The sequence below is a fragment of the Dioscorea cayenensis genome, chromosome 8 (genome assembly GCF_009730915.1).
Source record: "Dioscorea cayenensis subsp. rotundata cultivar TDr96_F1 chromosome 8, TDr96_F1_v2_PseudoChromosome.rev07_lg8_w22 25.fasta, whole genome shotgun sequence".
Classification (NCBI taxonomy): Eukaryota; Viridiplantae; Streptophyta; class Magnoliopsida; order Dioscoreales; family Dioscoreaceae; genus Dioscorea; species Dioscorea cayenensis.
This window is the reverse complement of record NC_052478.1, coordinates 12,858,101-12,869,817: the sequence shown is the minus strand read 5'-3', so window position 1 is coordinate 12,869,817 and position 11,717 is coordinate 12,858,101. Positions and strand designations below refer to the sequence as shown.

Sequence of the window (11,717 nt, the reverse complement as noted above, 5' to 3'; positions counted from 1 at the left end):
TCGGGTTTCTAAGCCCTCGAAATTCTATTTTCCACTTGAGGGGCTTGTTGTTGTTGGAACCCCGATGGCCCCATGGTCTTCTGTGGTCCTTGATTACTCCATGAAAAGTTGGGATGATTCTTCCAACCTGAATTGTAGGTGTTGATGTATGGATTCTCTTGAGGTCTCATTCCATTACCTACAAAGTCGACATTCTCAACTGAAGAAACATCACCAATGACGATTGGGCAATCGGAGGGAGCATGTCCTCCACCACAACCGGTGCAATTGGTCACGGCTGCAACTCTATTCGAAGCTATAAGATCTAGCTTCTTACTCAAACTCTTCACCTGGGCCGCCAATGAAGTTACCGCATCAATTTCATGGAGACCGGCCACTTTTTTCTTTTCCCTAGCGTTCCACTGGTAACTATTTAACCCCATTTCCTCAATCAATTGACGAGCCTCGTCGGGGGTTTTGCTACCTAAGGTACCTCCTGCTGCCGCATCCAAGAGTTGCCTTGTACTCGGGTTCAAACCATTGTAGAAGGTTTGAACAATCATACATTCCGGAAATCCGTGTTGCGGACACTTGCGCAGGAGTTCCTTGAACCTTTCCCATGTCTCGAATAGAGACTCTAATTCCAACTACATAAAGGATGAGATCTCATTCCTAAGCTTTGGTGATTTTTTGGGAAGGAAATAACGGCCTAGAAAAGCTTCTACCATCTCCTCCCATGTAGTGATTGATGCTCTAGGTAATGAGTGTAGCCACTGCTTCGTTTTCTCCTTTAAGGAAAATGAGAAGGCTCTCAACTTGATGGCATCATCTGTCACACCATTTATCTTCAAAGATGTCACACACCTCGAGGAAGCTCTCTATGTGACTGCTTTGGATTCTCATCGGCCAAACCGTTGAATTGTGCGGATCGCTGCAAAGATATGGATGAATGCCGGCTTTTAGCTCGAAATTCGAGTCTGTAATTGGGGGACGCACAATACTTGATTGTGTCACCCAACATCGAAGGTCCGGCGTAATCGGATAGTGTTCGTTGTTGCTCATTTTGTTCTCGCCATGTTGTCGATCCTTCTACTTCCAAATCAGCTGGATTAGGCTATTCTTGTCATGTGTTCTTTCCCTTTCCTTCGAAGTGTACGCTCAAGCTCGGGGTCTCCTTCAATCAATATTGATGGATTTCCTCGGTCATAACCCTCGAGCTCGCACCAAAAAGTAAAGAAAAAAAGAAAAATCAGAACGATGATAGAATAAGAAGATATGAAATAGAATGTGTAGTGAAATAGCTAAGAAAACAAAGTGCAAAGTATCTCTAAATGCCTAACTCCCCGCAACGGCGCCTAAAAACTTAACAAGATCCCTTGCTTATATCCCGCAAGTGCACGGGCTTTGTCGAGTAATAATCCCGGGTGAGCGGGGTCGAATCCACAGGGAGTAGGGAGTAAAGACACTTAATTTCGATTCTTAGCTATGTGAAGTATCAAAAATGATAAGTGTGGTAATGATTCAATTCTCAGAAATTAAAAAGCAACAAGTAAGAGAGCAAAAAGTAAGGAGGAGGTAAGGCAATCGATAAAGATGGGGTACTCGGATGATGCTTCACCTAGGATAATCGCTTCAAGTGCAAGAACTCTCTATTATGCTTCCTAATCAATGCAATGGTGAGTCCTGGAAATCCTTACATACATAGTCCCAAATCTAAGGTCAACTATGCCTAACTCTATACATATCCCGGAGGAGAAATCGAACAATCTCAACACCACGCACTCGCATAGAGTTGCAATGAGCTCTAGGGATTCCAAGTGATAAATCTCTTCCTAGATTTAGACCTAACCCTTTGGTACAGGCGGAAGGTCCCTAGCCACAATTAAGCCCTAGATACTAAGATCACCTCAACGCTTCACTCCATTGCACGCGCAACTAGGCCCCAGCGGAGGTTCATCCCTTAGACCATTCACTCTATTATGGTCGCAAAGAACTCGAGGAATTGAGGTAGAATCTATCACATCAGAGGGGAAAGGGGACGCTCCTGTACCTCTCGACTCACCCTCTCAACCCTCTCCAACCTAGCTTTGTCTAACGCTCGTGGCGTGTCAGTCACTCACAAGGTTACCAACAAAAACTCTCAACCCTAGTGTCACTCTAGGGGAAATATTCATACAATCAAGCATTCAAGGTTGGAACTCACAATAAACATCAATTTATTGAAAGCATAATAAAGAAGTTCAATGAAACGAATACATCCTAGGGTTCACAATCACCCAAGTACCCACTAGGGGTTTAGCTCTCCATGGAGCTAAGTACAATCAAAGAAATCGAATGCAAAAGCAATGAATCCATAAAGGAACCCCCTCGATGGTCGTGTCGATGGTCTTATGGAAAGTCCTCTACTCGTCGTCCAAGGATTCCTTCGTCCGGTATAGGATACGCCTCGATTGAAGCTCCCCTACCAACCTTCTTCCTAATGGAATCGCGATGTTGGAGCCATAGAACCTCTCCAAAACCTTGGCCAATACCCCTCGAAACCCTAGCCGAAGCCCTCTCGCAAGTTGGGGAAAAGATGGAGAAAAGAATACCAAAATCGGGGCTGAATCGGCTTTAAATAGGGCTGGAATCGGGCAACTCCACAGGCGTGGACGGTACACGCGCCCGTGCGGAATTTCCACACGGGCGTGGATAATTTCCACATGCCCGTGTGGATTCTCAGTCTCTCTGATTTCTCGACCGGCTGTGAACAGTGCTGCTACAGTAATTGCTACATTGCTCTGCTACAGTCTTCGACCTGAATAACTTCCCAATTCCATACTTTCATCGGGGTAATGCAAACGGGCACATGTCACGTCGTGAATCACTTGCTTCTTCAATGATATATATGTTGGTGGGGTTCTTGTTCTTGTATGCATAAGACAAAATGCTCGAGTGTGCCTGCCTTTGTGCCCCTCCAAATGGATGTACTCACTCGAATGCGAGGAGGTTGGCACACACTCTAGCATCTCACACCTGTCCTATGTCTTCGCGTTTGAACCTTAGCAAGATCTCCTCCAAAATAGGTGCATTATGATCCACATTGGCCCATTTCCTTCATACTCGGCCTCACAACCCTACCTGCATAAAAGTAACATAAAAACACACATATTAATGGGGTGTTCCAAGTTGATTTCTCTATAGTTGATTAATGGAGTTGGATTATGTAGAATTTACGAATGGGACTACATGGTGACAACACCGAGTATGAGAAAAAAATCACATTTGTGTTAGATAGGTCTAATGACTAGTTGTAAAAAGTATCTTTTCCATTTGAAGCAGAAATGACAACTTGCAATGGCTAAATACCATCACAAAAGACATTTTACAAGGGTATTTTGCATTTTTTAATGACAACTGGTCATCATAAAAAAGTAATTTTTCTCATAGTGAGGGGCAACTTGAAGTTGTGTGTCCCTTGTTGTAAGAAGTTAAGAGTTGATACTAAAGGAGAAACCCGAGAGATAACCACCTATGTTGGATATACAACACTATATATATTTAATTCCAAGGGAAAGTTTACCAAACTCACTCCACGATAAAATGAACCCAAAAGGTAGTGAAATCCTAAAATAGAAGGTAAAAGATTTGTTGCGAAAAGGGAATATCTAGGAAATCATGGGCCATTACGCGATATCTGCATTATTAAATCCAAAGAAAGATGGGAGTTAGAGAATGTGTATTGATGATTGGTCTATAAACAAAATCATTGCAGTAAATAAATTCCATATTCCAAGGCTGGATAACATGTTGGACAAACTAAATCGAGCTAAATGGTTTTCAAGATTTGACTTGAAAAATGGGTACCATTATATTCAAATCATACTTGGTGATGAATGGAAGATAAAAGATGAATGAGTTAAGGGTTTTAAGTCTATATATATTGCAAGTATACGGGTTATCAAGAAATACCTCTTGGGTGAGCACGAGGGTCAATTCCTCAGGGAACGATGAGAGCCTCCTAAACTTCCTTTTTGCTTAATCAATAGCCTAAAAATCTACGGTTTTTCTTAATTCTACTTCTACAAATTAATTAATACAATATAGTTGAGGATCGTTTAGTGCAATTGGAAGGAGTTTGGCAAATTGTATGAAGGTACCCTTAATGATCACCTATGAAATAGCGTTAAGGGGTGACAATTCAATCTAGTATTAGACCAAGGAAATTCAAGGGCCTACTGGTCCCAATCTCTTGGCAACCAGGTTTAAAATACTAGGAACTTAAGATGGAATCTCTTCCATCCCAACCTCCTATGTCCTCCTTAAGTTCAAGAACTCCACTAAAAGGGGTAAACAAACCCTAATCCAGAAATCTAGCAATATCTAATCTCTTACTGCATGTATAGATCTAACAAAGCATGGGTGTCATAATAAGTGTGCATATCTTTCTCATCACATTAGCAAAATAGCATTAAATAGACATGCAATGAATCACAAAAGACTAGAAAGAATATTGAATTATCAATAAAGAATCACAAGAATCAATCAAGGTGAATTGACGTGAAATTCCCCTCGAATTTGGGTCTTCTAATGGATAGACAAGTGTAGATCAATGAATAATAATCATCCAAAGGAAAATAATAGCTAAAGAATTCCTAAACTAACTCCCTCCAATAGGTCTCAAATGGTTGAGGTTGGGAAGTTCTCTCTAATATGTCTCAATCAGACCACCTCTACCAAATTCAGCAAAAGAATCCTCCCCTATAATCAGAAAACCCTAGGGTATTTATAGTATCCAGTCCACCATGGCCTCACCATGCCCGTTTTGGAGGCCGTGGTGAGTAAGATTGTTTCTTAGGCCACAAGTCATATCCTGGCATAGCCGTGGTGAGTAAGTTTGTTATGCCTTTTGTGTTGCTCTCTATGGTTCCACACTGACACGACCTGATAACAGTCATGATACAAGTGGACAATGGCCATGGTAAGGTATCACCATGGCTATTGTGAGCCATGCTGATGCTCTAGTACAACAAATTGATCGGTTTTTCTTTGAAATGCCTCCATATTCGGTTCTTTGGACCTAAAGCAAGATAAAAGCTCATGGTGAACAAAAGAATTAATTTATGTACTAGTTTGATGCTAAATATGTAAAATCTCATACTAAATGTAGTATAAATTGTATATAAAATATGCACTTTCAAGCACTTATCAGAAGATAACTTTCAAGATGAAGTACGTTGTATTAGTAGCTAGTAATGCTATTTAGGTTGCCTAATACACCTAGCACATTCATGAGGTTGTTGAACTAGCTATTGAACATTTCAATGCATGGAAAACTTATGGTGTTGTATTTTGATGCCATATTGGTCGATAGTCCCCCTAAGAAGGAGCACTTATTACACATGAGGCAAGTACTCACAACCCTGCAAGAAAACTAATTATATCTTAATCTAAAGAATTACTCTTTTTACTAAATAAATTGATATTCTTGGGATATGATATATCTATGGATGGAATATAGGTTGATGAGACCAAAATCAAAGTAATCAAGAACTAGCTTGTACCAAACAAATGCATTAAAATTGTGTAGCTTCCATGCGTTATCAGCCTTGTGTTGAAGATTCATCATGAATTTAGTACTATTATTGTACCAATAACAGAATGCTTAAAGAAGAGCAAATTCTAGTAGGGTGAATAAGCAACCAATAGTTTAAAATTTTGAAAGAGAAGTTATGTACCACTCCAGTTCTTGCACTACTAGATTTGACAAGTTGTTCGTGGTTGATTGCAATATTAGCAGGGTTGTAATTAGGATGAACCTATCCCAAGAAAAGAGCTAATAGCATTTTCAGTGAAAAACTCAATAAGAACAAGAGGAGATGGAGCGCATATGATAAGGACTTTGATTCAGTAATTCTTGCTCTTAATATTTGAGAGTATTACCTAATTGTAAATGAGTTTGACCTTTATTTAGACTGTGAAGCACTAAATTACCCAAGTAGATAGAAAAGAATCAATAGTGATATACATGCAAGGTGAATTCAGCTCCTATAAAAATTCCCTTTTAGATTGAAGCACACATCGGTAATCAAATAAAGTGGCCAATCCCTTAAGTAGGCAAGCATCCTTACAACTTACTTTAGGCAATGAAATTATCGGATTTGAGCAACTCAAAGACAAATATGAGCATGATGAAGGTTTTACTGACATGTGGGGTAATGTTTGAAATAAATAACTAACAACTAGCTTTTATTTATGTAATGGTTTTTTAACGCATGTCAAGCAATTATGCTTGCCAATAACTTCTTTAAGGGAGCAGGCCATTTGAGATTTGCATAAATGTCATTTGGAATATGATAAGGCACTTGTGGCAACCAAAGAAAGGTTCCCTTGGCAATAATTAAGGTGATTTGGATATAGATTTGTTGAAATATGTCTTACTTGTTAGAAAGCACAAGGACAATCCAAGGATACTAAGTTATACATGCCTTTGCCTATACCTGAGAATATTTAGGTTGATATGTATAGATTTTGTTTTTAGACCAAAGGAGAGTTGATTTAGCCTTTATAGTTGTTGATAGATTTTATCAACTCATTTTATCCCTACAAGAAGAAGTCAGATGTAGATAGGGTCACTAAATTGCTTATTGGAGATGTTGTCAACTTGCATGTGTTTTAAAGATGATCATTTTAGATTGAGATAGAAAGTTGTTGTGTATTTTGGCCTACTTTGTGGAAAATGTTCAATTCTTCTTTAAATTTTAGTAGCACAGCTCACCTATAGACATATGATCATACTAAAGCTATCAATAGAATACTAGATAATCTGATTCACAATATTTACAGAGACAAATCAAAGTAGTGGGATTTGGCATTAATAGATATAGAGTTTTCCCAGCTTATTACACTCTTGACCTTATCAAACTTTTCAAAGGTGATGTATCTTGTACTATGATAAGCGCTTGAAAGTGCGTATTTTCCATATCATTCATATAACATTTAGCATAAGATTGGACATGTTTAGCACCAAATTAGTACATAATTTCATTCTTTTGATTACCACAATCTTTTATTTTGTTTTAGAGCCTCATAAGTTAATACGGGAGTGTTTCGAAGCAAAATAAACTAACTCGCTAAATCAGAGCATCACCACGGCTCACAACGGTTGTGGTGACATCCTGCCATGGCCATTGTCCACTCTCATCACTGTCGTTATCAAGACATGGTAGTGTGGAATCACAGAAAATAACATAAAAGTCACACTGGCCTTTACAACAGCCGTTGTGAAACTATTACGATTGTGATCCAGCCACACAATGCTCAGAGAGGATCATGCTAGGATTTGACTTGAAGCCCAAGCAACAACCTCCTCACCATGGGCAACACAACACCGGTGGTGAGACCGTGGCAGAACCGATATTATAAATATCCTAGGGTTTACTGTTTAAAGGGGGTTCTTTTACTGAATTTGCTAGAGCGACCAAAGTTCTAGAGACCTCATCGGCTAGAGACAAATTTCACAATGAATTCAACAAATTCCTATGAGTTTTCCAAGGGCTACCCAACATGCATCAATGGTGGAAATCTTTTAGAGGAAGTTAGTTTAGGAATTATTTGTGCTTTATTCATTATTCTTGTGGATTTGTCTTTATCTAGATCTTTATTCTTGATCTACAGGACAGTAACTCAAGAGGAATTGTATGTCTAGGTATCTTGGTTATTTCTTGTGAACCTTTATTGGTAATTCAATAAATCTTTCTATTCTTTTGTGATTCATTGGATGTTTACTTATTGATTATCTTGTTGACGTGGTGATGAAGATATGCCTTGGATTAGAATACACATGTCTTGTTAGATCTATGTATGAGCTAAGAGATTAGGCATAGCCAAGTTTCCGGATTAGGGTTTAATTATCCCTTAAGCTTATGTTTGATTTAACCCTTCTAGAGGAATTCTTGTTCTTAAGGCGAACATAGGAGGTTGGGATAGGAAACGATTCTGATAAGTGCTTGTGCGATATGAATGCGAAGCGTTCATTCCTTATGTTGAGCATTACTTTTCTCAGATTTTTACACTAATATGTGTGTTTTTATGTTTTACTTTCGCGCAGGTAGGGTTGTGAGGCCAAGTATGAAGGAAAGAAGCCAATGTGGATTACAATGCACCGATTTTGGAGAAAATCTTGCTAAGGTTCAAACGCGAAGACATAGGTCGATGTGAGATGCTAGAGTGTGTGCCAACCTCCTCATATTCGAGTTGGCACATCCATTTTGGAGGGGCACAAAAGGCGGTCACACTCGAGCATTCTGACTTATGCACATAGAACAAGAGCTTCACCAATGTGCCTATCATTAAAGATGCAAGTGATCCACGACGTGAACGTGTGCCCGTTTGCGTTACTCCGATGAAAGTATGGATTCGGGAAGCTATTCAGAATGGATATTGTAGCAGAGCACTGTAGCAACACGGTAGAAAGCACTGTAGCAGCAATGTTCACAGCCGGCCGAGAAAACAGGAGTTCAAAGGATCCACACAGGTGTGTGGAAATTATCCACCCGAGCCATTACACTTGGATTTCTCAAATCCCGAGCATCAGACTCGATTTGAGAGACTTTCAGCACTCAGTTTTGGTCAGAGTTGTTTCGCGGATTTGCAAGTGCTGAGAGATATTCAGCGGGGTGACGAGTTGTTTAATGAAATTGATGAGATGCTAGTAGTAGGAAGCTGGAGGAGTCTACTGACGATCAGTGAGCCAACTTACCGCGTATTGACGCTCGAGGTTTTAGCGTCTTTTGAGTTTCGGTTGATGCATGGGAGATTTGACACTACAGATGTTATACAGTTTTGGGCATTTGGACATCCGTTTTCCATGAGTGTCACTGAGTTTTCGATTTGGACGGGCATGTACGATATCGCTTATATAGGTACATCGGAGTATGGACGATTACCGGCAGATTTTCCAGTATCAATGACTCCACATCATGTGTATAGGATTCTGTGTGGACATGGGGAGTATGAACCGGGGTTGTCGAAGGCCACTAGCCTATCTGAGTCGAGCTACAGATATTTACACGCAGTTATCACCAGGTCTGTGTCAGGTCGAGCCGATAACACATCTGCTCTGACCAAGCAGGATCTTCTCTTTTTATACTCCATGGCCCGCAGTGTGCCGATTCACTTGGGGTGCATATTAGCAGATATTCTGAGGTACCAAGGTCAGTCTGTGAGAGTGGGTTTATTATTTGCTGGCCCCTACATTACCAGCTCATTTTGGGAATGGGTTTGGGGGATGCTTTACGTGGTGTTGAGAGGATAGTTGCACCTACCCCTCTTGCGTTTGATACGATCAGGATGATGGGGTTGGTACGGAGATGTGGGCCAGGGGTCTATATTCTTGCTACAGCTACCCCAGAGACCGCCAGGAGCGAAGGAGTTACTGCGAAGGGTTCCCCGTAGATTCCCAGACCTCCCGCAGCACAGGGTCCTCGAGCTTCTGACCGTACTGAGAGGCTTGAGAGCGTTGTGAGGGAGATTCAGACCGAGATGGCAGAGCTCCGCGCTATACAGTCAGCTCAGTATACAGATCTTATAGGCCGATTCCACTTTCTACGAGATCTATTGAGATCCAGACCCTCAGTTCCTCCGGCACCCTCATCCCTTACCCCGGCACCGGTGGACCCACCATGTGCATCTTCACCAGCAGCAGCAGCAGCACCGGAGCCCGAGCACGACACTGACATTTGACTTTGTTTTTCCGCATTTTCTTTATGTTACATTTTTATTTTAGACTTGTTCACTCAGAAAGGATTCTCCTTCTGAGTTTATTTTTATTTTGCATCTCGAGTTGTATTCATGTTCCATCTTTTATATACACTTGAGATATGTTTGTTTTTATTGAGCTTTGCTGAATCCCCTCATGTATGCGTGCAGATGGTCTTGTCTCCTTGGAAATTGAGACTTAGTCATGGGCACGGCCAAGGTGCTGAAGCACTTGGCCGTGTGAGCCTCTCAGCCCGTCAGAACACTACTCCCATGGAATTAGCTTCATCAAACGCAACACTAGGAGTCAGGGGAGTATTGTTTTGATTGCTTCTCCCACATTTGCTTTTGCATGATTTATATTTTGAGTGAGCTTGCATGTGTACATTGGGGACAATGTACAACTTAAGTCTGGGGGAGTTTCATAGTGCACACATCTTTTCTATTGTTCTTGATTGTTATATGCTCACATAGCCAATGGCGGTTCACCTTAGTTGTAAGGATTGTATTCTTGAGTTTAGGAGAATTTTTAACATTGAATGTTTTCATGCTCTAGTTCTTGCTTGAGTTTCTAGGAATTTTTGCCCGATTTACACTTAGTGCACTTCTGACATTTTAAACTCTTTTGGAAACTCAAGTTCGATGTCAAAGGAACTAGTTATAGTTGTTTCTTGTGTTAAATTCTGAAAAAAAAAAAAGTTTTATTGTTTATTTGTGCTTGTTGTGTGGAAAGAGCTACCACCTATGAAGTATGAAGCTACTCTCATAAGTCGGATACTAGTTATGCAATAATGAGAGAAAGAGCTATCTCATAGGATGAATGAAAGCTACCACTCCGGTAGAAAGAGCTACCAACTCGAAAGTGTGAAAGCCACCTTAGCGGCCTCTTGGGAAAGGGCTACCTTAGAGGATGTGTGAAGCTACTACCATCTTTGAAATTGTTGTCACTTTTGTAGATAAATAAGTCCCTTGTACTTAGAACTTTAAGAAGTATACTTTGGGTTGACTTGAGTGAGTTCACACACGTACACGACTTCAGGCTTTGTTTCCTTTTTGATTCAAGTTTTTAGCTAGTGCATTGATTTTTTCGTATTTAGTGTTGAAATTTCCCTCACTTGTAGAATGCTCTCTTTGTATATTTTGGTGAACCTAAGGCCAAGAACTTTCAATATTTTCTTCATGGATGCAGATAACGTTTTAATTTTTGCTTGAGGACAATTAAAAGCTTAAGTGTGGGGGAGTTTGATAAGTGCTTGTGCGATATGAATGCGAAGCGTTCATTCCTTATGTTGAGCATTATTTTTCTCAGGTTTTTACACTAATATGTGTGTTTTTATGTTACTTTCGCGCAGGTAGGGTTGTGAGGCCAAGTATGAAGGAAAGAAGCCAATGTGGATTACAATGCACCGATTTTGGAGGAAATCTTGCTAAGGTTCAAACGCGAAGACATAGGTCGATGTGAGATGCTAGAGTGTGTGCCAACCTCCTCGTATTCGAGTTGGCACATTCATTTGGAGGGGCACAAAGGCAGTCACACTCGAGCATTCTGACTTATGCACATAGAACAAGAGCTTCACCAACGTGCCTATCATTGAAGATGCAAGTGATCCATGACGTGAACATGTGCCCGTTTGCGTTACTCCGATGAAAGTATGGATTCGGGAAGCTATTCAGGATGGATATTGTAGCAGAGCACTGTAGCAACACGGTAGAAAGTACTATAGTAGCACTGTTCACAGCCGGCCGAGAAAACAGGAGTTTAGAGGATCCACATGGGCGTGTGGAAATTATCCACGCCCGTGTGGAAATTCCCCACGGGCGTGTGAAGCATCCACGCCCGTGTAGTCGCCCGATTCCAGCCTTATTTAAAGCTGAATCAGCCCCGATTTTAGTATTCTTTTCTCCATCTTTTCCCCAACTTGAGAGAGGGGCTTTGGCTAGGGTTTCGAGGGGTATTGGCCAAGGTTTTGGAGAGGTTCTACGGCTCCGAAATCATTATT

General features: G+C 40.7%; 1 non-coding gene across 1 annotated transcript; it reads left to right on the top strand.

Annotated features, from left to right (window-relative positions):
* Positions 1-552: 552 nt before the first annotated feature.
* Positions 553-659, top strand: LOC120268032. The gene has a single exon (XR_005538702.1). It is a non-coding gene; the product is annotated as a small nucleolar RNA R71 (small nucleolar RNA).
* The last annotated feature ends 11,058 nt before the right edge of the window (positions 660-11,717 follow it).